We start from the raw sequence: 9,755 nt of genomic DNA on the forward strand, positions 1-9,755 counted from the left end.
GCGGGGGGCGCCGGCCGAGCCGGCCCGGCCCTGGAGCTGCCGGCGGGGCGGCGGGGCGGGCGGCGCTCGCGTTCCGCGGCGCCTCCACTCGGCTCGCGGCCCCAGGAGGCGGCGGCGGTGGCACCGGCAGCGGCAGCCACCGGCCGGGAAAGGGGCAGCGGCGGCGGCGGCGGCAGAGAAGAAGGAGGAGGAGGAGGAGGAGGCGGAGGAAACCCGGAAAAGGGGCCGCGCTCACTAGGAGCGGCCGCCGCCCAGCCCCGGGCCGCCCGGGCTCACAGCGCCCCCTGCAGCGCGGGGGGACCCGCCCCCGGCCCGCCCCGGCCCCCAGAGCCCCAGCGGAGCCCCAGCGGAGCCCCAGCCCCAGTCCCAGCCCCAGCCAGCGTTGCCTACTGGGTCCGACCCGCCGCTCGCCCCGGGACCCCCCACCCGCAGACCGCGTCCCTGGAGCCAATCCCCCTCGAGTCGCGGCCCTCTCAGGAGCTCCCGGAGACGCCCACTCCCACCCTGTCCTTCTGGTCACCCAGGTTCATATCCGCAAGACCTCCCATTCCCACCCTGTTCTGACCTGCCTGTCACCCAGCTGGTCTCATCAAATCCCTCCCTATGTCTCGCTCATAACTCAGAAACTCCCCACTTGCAGATTTCTCCTTCCTCTTCCTTCCCCTCTGGACCCTGTCCTGTCTCCCACAGACCCCCTCAACCCCAGGACCTCCCATTCTCTCTTCATCCAGAGCCTGCCTTTCCCTACGTCTTCCCGAGCTTCCCTCAAATCCCTTTCCAGAGCCTTCCCTGAGAACCCTCTGAATGTCCTCTTGGGTCATTTCGTTAAACTGGAATGGGTCAGGTTGCTCCACTATTAAGTTACTATTTTTCCCTTTGTAACTAAGAAGTAATTTGTAGGGAGATACTTTGAGACTCTGTAAAAATCCTTTTTTATTTTCCTTTTTGTTTTTATTTGGGAGAAGGGAGAGTATGGGAATGGCCAGTCCAGCCTGAAGGGACAGACTAGGGGTTAGTGATAGCTGAGGGTGGGGTGGCCACCCCAACCGTCCCGTGTGATGGTGTTGCCTTCTAGCTCTGAACACTCTCTTATTTCTTCTACTGGGCCTGGCTTTTGTTTTGCTTGCCCACCCTGGGTCTTTTAGAATAGAACCTCCTCTCCCAGCCCTGGTGCTCCTACTCCAATCCTTGTTCATTCTGTTTTTTTATGTGAGATCTTGCTCCCTCCTCCTTCATGTAGTTCAGAGCAAGGACTTACAAATGTGTGACCTTGTGCTGCAGATTTTATAGCATAAAGCCAGTAATGGCGTCTACTTCACAGGGCTGTGTGAAGAATTAAAAAGGTAAACCACAGCGAAACAAAACAGCGTTCAGTGTTAAGATTACTAAGTGTTATGCTATTATTATTGGACAGGGCGTTTCTCCTAACACTTTTGCTTCCCCAAGACCATCACACGCACACACCCCTTTCAGTTCCTTTCACCTTCCAAGCTTGGCTAGGGGACACCTCCACCTTCCCAAGGCCTACTCTTTTTCCTTTTCAAGTTTCACCTTAAAGGTAAAAACAGCATGAGGACTGGATGCTCAGCACTGGCTCATCTGTTACTGGCCACAGCCAGAGGCTTTCAGTGGTTACCATGCTATCCCAAAGATGACTTGGGGGTTACATAGGAGAACTTAGAAGTTCCCTAACCACTGATCATACTTATCATCAGTAAGGAATCAACTGACCCTCTGATGTGCTGTGGTGAGAAGAGCAACATCACCCTTGTGATATTCTGCCCAAAATCTTCAACCTGAAACTAATCGGTAGGACACAAGCAGACAAATCCAAATTGGGGGACATTTGACAAGACCAGCATCCTGGACTCTTTAAAATAATCAGTATCACAATAGAAACCAAACCCCATTAAAGGAGACTAAGAGACTAAGTGAAGCACCTGATTCTGGATTCAATTCTGGATTTTAAAAGGTGGGAAGAGACAGGGAGGGGGAGAAAGAATACAGCAAACAGAAGGACACTATTGAGGGAATTTGAATATAGGTCATATATTACATAATAGTGTTACATCGATGTTAAATTTTGTCGGTGTGGTCGTTGCACTGTGGCTATGCAGGAGAACCCTTTGATTTTAGGAGTTATAGGCCAAGTGCTTACGAATGAAGTATCATAATATCTGTAATTTATTCTCATATGGTCTCCAGGAAAATTTGAGTTCCTGAGAGCATAAGCAAGCAGGGGGAGGTGGGGCTATTGGGGGGAAAAGTTGACAGTGAATGTAATTAATTGTGATTAAAGGGTCTGTGAAATTGCAACTTTTTGGTAGGTTTGAAATTTTTCAAAATAAATACTGGGAGAAAACAAATAAAGCACACTAGAGGACACAAACATTCTCAAAATCTTAATGCTACTTTAGGATTTTTACCCGCAAGTTCCTATCAGCTAGTCCAGATCAGAGATTCTTAATCTCAACCCTTGAACAAGCTTTCCGGGTTCCAGGAACCCCTGAAACTGTGAGCAAAATTTGTGGGTCAGTGTCTGTGTGCGTGTGTGTTCTTTCTTCATGATATATCAGATTCCTAAAGGAGGCCATGACCCAAAAACGATTCTAAACCATTGATCTGACTACTAAATCCAAACCCTGCCAGGGCCCCATTCTTTACCTCCACCCTTGCCCACCCCTGACTCCACCCACCCTCCATGCTGCTTCTTGTCATCCTTCGTCACCTAACCCACACCCATCTCACGTAACCTGCTCCCACACCTGTGGGTTGCCTGAGGATTCACCCACACACCACTCTGGTGCAACACACTCCAGATGTGGCTGACATTTCACCAACTCAGCCCTGAAACCTGCAGTCAGTCCTCCCACAGCCAAATGGAATATGTTTTTATGGTTCGTTGGTAGATAGGTTGGGCACCCCACAAAATTGGCATGTAGCTCCTGCCATGTACCTGGCGTGGTGTGAATTAACATGGGCAATTGGAAATGGCACCAATGCAGCCTAAACTGAAGGAGTTTCACTTGGATATATGAAGAGTCAAGTGGGTGGCTCTGCAGGGTGGGTGACAGGCCAGGAAACCAGTATTGACCTCCCCAGTTACTCCATGTGTGCCATTTGGGGGTGAGTGTAATTTAGAGAGTTCTATAGGGAAAATAAGAGAGGCCATCTTGGATCAAACAGCCCAACAACTTCCTATTAATTCCTTCTATGTTTGCTGAGAGCCATAGCCAAGTAGGAATCACGCATGGCATTTTTGGTTGAAAGGTGACGCCAGCAAGCCATTGAGATGATAATGATTATGTTAAGATGTGCATTCAATTGGAGATTAGACCCCTGCTGTCCGCCTCAGCCTGCTACTTTGGAGCTCTCTCGTGACTCCCGGAGAGTTCCCATTGGTTGGGGAAGTGCAGTAGGAGGGAATTCCGGAGGAGGTATTTCCTGTTGGTGTAGTGTGTCCCCGGAGAAGGCCGCGTGCGTGCATGGCATTCCCAGGAGTTTTGGAAATAAAATTTGTTCCTGCTAGAGTGGCTCATGATTTTATGCCCAGCCAGACTGCGGCATATGTTCCCAAATTCTATCCAACACTAAAATTCCTTCCAAAACAAATACATTTTGGAGAACTCAGAAGACTCCCATATATCTTGACAAGGTCTATTTCCAAAGCATTTGATAGGCATACAGGCTTTTAGCTTGTATTGCTGCTTCTTAAAACCTAGCCTTGGGGCTGGGGATAAAGCTCAGTTGGTAGAGTGCTTGCCTCCCATGCACAACACCACAAAACAAAAACCCTAGCCTTGGAGGTAGATGTGGTGGTGTGCACCTGTGGTTCCAGCTCCTCAGGAGGCTGAGGCAGGAGGATCACTTAAGCCCATGAGTTTGGCCATCATAGTGAGAACTGTTCTAAAAAAGCAAACACAATTCATATGTTCTGTGTAATTGAATCCTGCAAAAACCTCATAAAGCTAAAACCACTGAACTTACACTTTAAATAGGTGGATTGTATGATGAAGCTAAGATGACATCTGTAGGTTTGGAGCTGCTGTAAGAACCCCCTTTTATTGAAGATGAAGAAACTGAGACTCCAGTGTCAAGGATAACTTGAGATAGAGTTTGCATTTAAACTCATAAAGTCCATTTTCTTCACCCCTTCCTGATTTAGGGTTCCCCAAAGGGCCCAAAGATGTATATAATGAAAATAACTATCATGGCAATGTAAAATAACCTACATTATCCCAAATAAAGGGACCAGTAAAATAGATTGTAATTATGAGAAATTGTTAATAATGAGAAAAAAATTATAAGATTTGTTTTTGGGGTGGACACTGGGGGTTGAATCCAGGGGTGCTTTACCACTGAGTTACATTCCCCAGCCATTTTTATTTTTTAAGACAGGTGCTTAGTAAGTTGCTGAGGGTCTCGCTAAGTTGTTGAGACTGGACTTGAACTTGTGCTCCTTCTGCCTCAGCCTCCTGGGTCTCTGGGGTTATAGGTAGGCACCACCACACCTGGCTATGATATAAGATTTTTAATAAGTTTTTTAAAGTTGCGCAGAATGATGATTCCCACCCCTATCCCAAAGATACCTACTTCCTATTTGCCAGATCCTGTAAATATGTTACCTTCCATGGAAAAAGAGACTTTGAAATGTAATTAAGAATTTTGAGATAGATTATTCTGGGCCAACCAATGTAATCATAAGGGTCCTTATAAGTGAAAGAGGGAGGTAAAACAGTCAGAGAGGTAGATATATTGATGGAAGCAGTGATCATAGTGATGTGATTGCTGGCACCAAAGATGGAAAGGGGCCATGAGCCAAACAACATGGGGCAGCCTCTCCAAGTTGGAAAAGCCAAGGAAACAGATTTTCCTCTAAAGCCTCCAGGAGTAACACACCCCTGATGACATCTTCATTTGTCCAAAGAGACCATTTCAATACAATCTGTGTGGTTTCAAACCACTAACTTTGTGATCATTTGTTATAGCAGCAATAATAAACTCATACATAGTTAATGATAAAGACTCTCTTCTTTGACCAGAATTTTAATCAGTCAGCCTCCTGAGTCCTTTTTGTCCAGCCTGATCTTGAGCTCTCCTCTCTGACCTTGCTGAATCCAGTTTGAGCAACTCTCCAAGTCAGGCTAAATTGAGCATAAATTCTCCAACTTTGGTATTTGACTACCTTGGCATCACCTCACCTGTCTTCAGCAAGAACTCTGTCAAGTCTGTTTGGCCAGAAGCCCCTTATTCTTGATAGCTAGCCCCTTGGTTATACATCCTCACGTGTCCTTGTTGTAGTCGAAGTTGAGCCCAATCTCTCTCCCCCACAGCCAGACCCCAAAGCAGTGATCTCTGTACCTATCCCATAGCCCCCTTTGAGTGAAGTCTGCCTTACCATCTTTAATGAGTATTGAGAATATTTATTTCTTTTAATATTAATAAACAATTTTTCAAAGAATTCAGAGAAAAACAAAACTTGCTCCTAATTGCCTTTCATATTCCCACAGTTTGATGTATATCTTTCCAAGCCTTTTTCTATGCAATAAGAATATATGGGGGCTGGGGATGTAACTTTCCTTGCATGCACAAGGTCCTTGGTTCAGTTCCCAGCACCGCCAAAAAAAAAAAAAAAAAAAAAAAGAATATATGATACAAGCTATGGTCTTCTGCTTTGTGTTGCTAAGCAAAATACCAAATGTATATCAACATGTTTGATTGCGGGCATGTAACAAATGCATGACATGAACTGGAAGGAAATGCATTAAATGCTTTTTGGTCTTGGAATATTAAGATTTTACTTTTACAAGGGACAGGGGAACCTCAAGGTTTACAGCTGTCTACAGAGCCTAGCCCTTCCCCTATCAACTTGTGGGTTAATGAGGGCTCTCCAAAGCTGGAAGTAGGTACAGGACAAGGTAAAGTCTCTCTGTAATCCGGAGCATGTGAAGAAAACGTGTTAACTGGAGCCCAGCAGACCTGCACTCCACCTGGGTAGATTGCACACACGCTCCTTAGGAATATCAGTACTGGATTCTTTTATGCCCTCATCATCTTTACAGTGTGACCCACTGTGTCCTCCATCCAGAGAGTGCCTGAGGAGGCTGGAGGAGAAGTGACACATCCTGGCCAGGCAACAAAGCCATTGAACTGAAATTTTCTGCTAGTGCACCAGTGGGGACCCCTTTCGTTCAGTCTGTCTGATTGGGCTAGGGGGCACATTTTTAGCATCTTCCCAACACCCATCTATTCCCCAAAGCTCATGAACTTGAATTCTTCTAATATGACCGGGGAAATATGGATAAAGTCATTTGGACTAATATGTAAGTACAGGTTGAACATCCCTAATTAAAAAAAAAAAATTAGAAGCCTGACATGGTGGTCCATGGAGGCAGGGGGATCGAAAGTTCAAAGCCAGCCTCAGCAATGAGTGGTGAGGTGCTAAGCAACTCAGTGAGACCCTGCCTCTAAATAAAATAAAAAATAGGTCTGAGGATGTGGTTAAGTGCCCCTGGATTCACTCCCCAGTACTAAATATATATAATTTTTTTTTCCTGAATTGTCCAAAATCCCAAAGTTTTCGAGGGCCAACATGATGCCATGAGGGGAAAATCCCACATCTGACTTTGTGTTTTGGGTCACAGTCTAAACACAGGCTCACTAAATATATTGTATAAAATTACCTTCAGACTACACAAATGCTATGGTATGCGTGAAACGTATGATTTTTGTGTTTAGACTTGAGTGCTATCTCTAAGAGATTTCATTGTATATATATATATATATATATAAAATGAAATAATTAATGAATAATTTCATATATATATATATATATATATATATATATATGAAAATATTTCCAAATCTAACAACATCTAAAATATTTCAGTCCCAAACATTTTGGACAAGGGATGCTCAGCCTATAAAAGTGATCTCAAAGGGATTTACATTTTAAACAGTGTCAGGACTAGGATATCTAGGAGATATATCTTTGATCCTGGAATTTCAAGGGATAAAAAGGAGAAGGGAGTGTTTTGCAGGGTAGTACTTCCCTAGGGGACACCCACTCCACTTGGTGGGAATGAGCATTTGGGGGAGTGGGCTGAACTCTGCAGTAGCAGACACACCCCCTGGCAAAGCCAGGGTACCTCTTCCTGCCAAACTGCTCTTCCATAGGTTCTCATAACCCAACCAAACTGCCCAGAATCACCATCAACTCCCACATTCCATCCATCACCAAGTCCAACTGGCTTTCACTCCAGATGGCTTCTCGCTTCCACCCTCTTGTCTGTGCCCACAGACATTGCCCTAATTTAAGCCCATATCGTCTCTGCTCGTGAGCTTTCTCTGGGGCCCTTTCTGCAATTATCTCTGCTCTTTCGACCTGCCACATGCTAGCCCAGGGGTCCTTAAACTGGGTGGATGGCCAGAACTTTGTAGGTTATAAATTTGTACAAAAAGTTTACATCATTATTCACTAACCTCTAAGTAAAATTGAGCATTTCCTCTCATTCTAAATGTAGTGAAAAACTCAAAACAAAGCACAGCAGTAATAGCAGTACCTGTGGCTCCGTGACTGTAGACATCGAAGGTGTTCGCTTGTCACGTTACAACTGGCATTATTTTGAAGGAAGAAAAGTTTGTTCTCTGGAAAGATCAGCTGGAACATGGAGGACCCCTGCTGAGGTTGCACTTTCTCCTGGATTCCAGACCCTAACCCAGCTTAGGGTGTTCCTTCAGAGGAAGCTTAGCCTGAGATTTGATGCTTTTTATTTCCCCCCATAGATACTAGCTGCTCCACCCAAAGAAAACTTAAACTAAAAGATGGTGAAAACACAAGTTGGGCCTTTTGCTTTTGACAGTGTGCCATTCTGAATGTTTGCAGAAATCTTCACAATCAACTGGAAGATGATAGAAGAGCCCAGATATTAGCAATGGGCCCTAGGGTTCTGGGGACCTGTCTCCTCTGCTGCCTACAAGAGCAGAGAGGGTAACAGAAGTTTCCAGAGGTGATCTGTCAACTCCAGAGAGTCCAAGCCCGAAAAGAGAATCAAAACTCCACATGCCTAAGGAGGTGGCCAATCCATCTATTGAGAAAGCAGGGAGAGATGGTAGGGAGAAGATGGCACCCATGGCAACCAACCAACCACACAAGACCTGGAACCATTGCTGAGTGGAAGAGGGTCCCACCTTAGTTCTCTCACAACACTTACACGCCATGACTGTGTCATCCTAAGACTCCATTCTAACACTGTCACTTGCCCCAATCATGTCTTTAGAGCAAAGAGACCATTCTAGAACCATGTGTTCTTAGCATCTTTTGGAAGATTATAGATTATTTTGGGTAGAATGTAACTCAATTTGAGGTTATCTGATGTTTCTTAATAATTTAATTCAGCTTATGTATCTTTGGCTGAAACACAAAAATAAAAATCGTGTTCTTCTCATAGCCTCCTACCAGGTGGCACACAATGTTCTTTGTCCCATTACTGGAGATAGGAACTTCAATTAGTTGATTCTCAACGTGGTGACTGCCAGATTTCTCCACTGTAAAGTTTCTGTTTTTACCTTTTCAATGAATACATAATTGGGATAGAGGTATTTTCTTTTTCATTTTGTTTTTTAAATACATGATAACGAAATACATCACAATCCTTATCACATATATAGAACACAATTTTTCGTATCTCTGTATATAAAGTATGTTCACACCAATTCATGTCTTCATATATGTACTTTGGATAATGATGTCCATCACATTCCACCATCATTGCTAACCCCCCCCAGCCCCCTCCCTTCCCCTCCCACCCCTCTGCCCTTTCTAGAGTTCATCTACTCCTCCCATGCTCCCCCTCCCTACCCCACTATGAGTCAGTCACCTTATATCAGAGAAAACATTTGCCATTTGTTTTTTTGGGATTGGCTAACTTCACTTAGCATTATATTCTCCAACTATATCCATTTACCTGCAAATGCCATGATTTTATTATCTTTTATTGCTGAGTAATATTCCATTGTGTAACTATGCCACATTTTAAAAATCCATTCAAAATCCATTGCTGAGTGGAAGAGGGTCCCACCTGAAGGGCGTCTAGGTTAGTTCCACAGTTTAGTTATTGTGAATTGTGCTGCTCCACACATTGATATGGCTGTGTCCGGGATGGAGGTATTTTCAAAACTATATAATTATCCTGGACCTTGTCAAACTTTCTATTGATTTATTATATTATGGAATCATGGATTCCTATTTTATTCAATGAGTTATGATCGAATATTATCCTGAGTTACTTTGATGCTCAAAATGTCCCTTATTTTGCTAGTAAGAACCTTTCCAAGTAGCTCCTGAATCCTTTTGACAAGTCCCATCATCCTCTGAGTCCTTTTTTTTTCCTTTTTTCCTTCTTTTTTTGATACTCCAGGCTCATTTTGTATGTTCCCTGCTCCAACTCTGGAATCAACATTGTTTCATGGGGTTCTGATTCCCTTTCACGGGGAAGAGCGTGTAGAAGTCAAATCAGAACATGAAGTGGTTCATTGTTACTGACCTATTGTTGTTCCTAGGCCTTCTCAAGTAGCCAGAGAAACACACACATTTACATCTTTATTTATTTCTACATTTATCTATCTATCTATTTATCTGTCTGTCTGTATATCTGAAGCTATGAGTTCATTCTATGTCTCCAGTTCCAACCTAACACAGGAGAATTCATTCTAGCTTTATCCCTTTCTATATTTGTAACCCTCCTTTCCGACAG

The sequence above is a fragment of the Ictidomys tridecemlineatus genome, chromosome 15 (genome assembly GCF_052094955.1).
Source record: "Ictidomys tridecemlineatus isolate mIctTri1 chromosome 15, mIctTri1.hap1, whole genome shotgun sequence".
NCBI classification, from domain to species: domain Eukaryota; kingdom Metazoa; phylum Chordata; class Mammalia; order Rodentia; family Sciuridae; genus Ictidomys; species Ictidomys tridecemlineatus.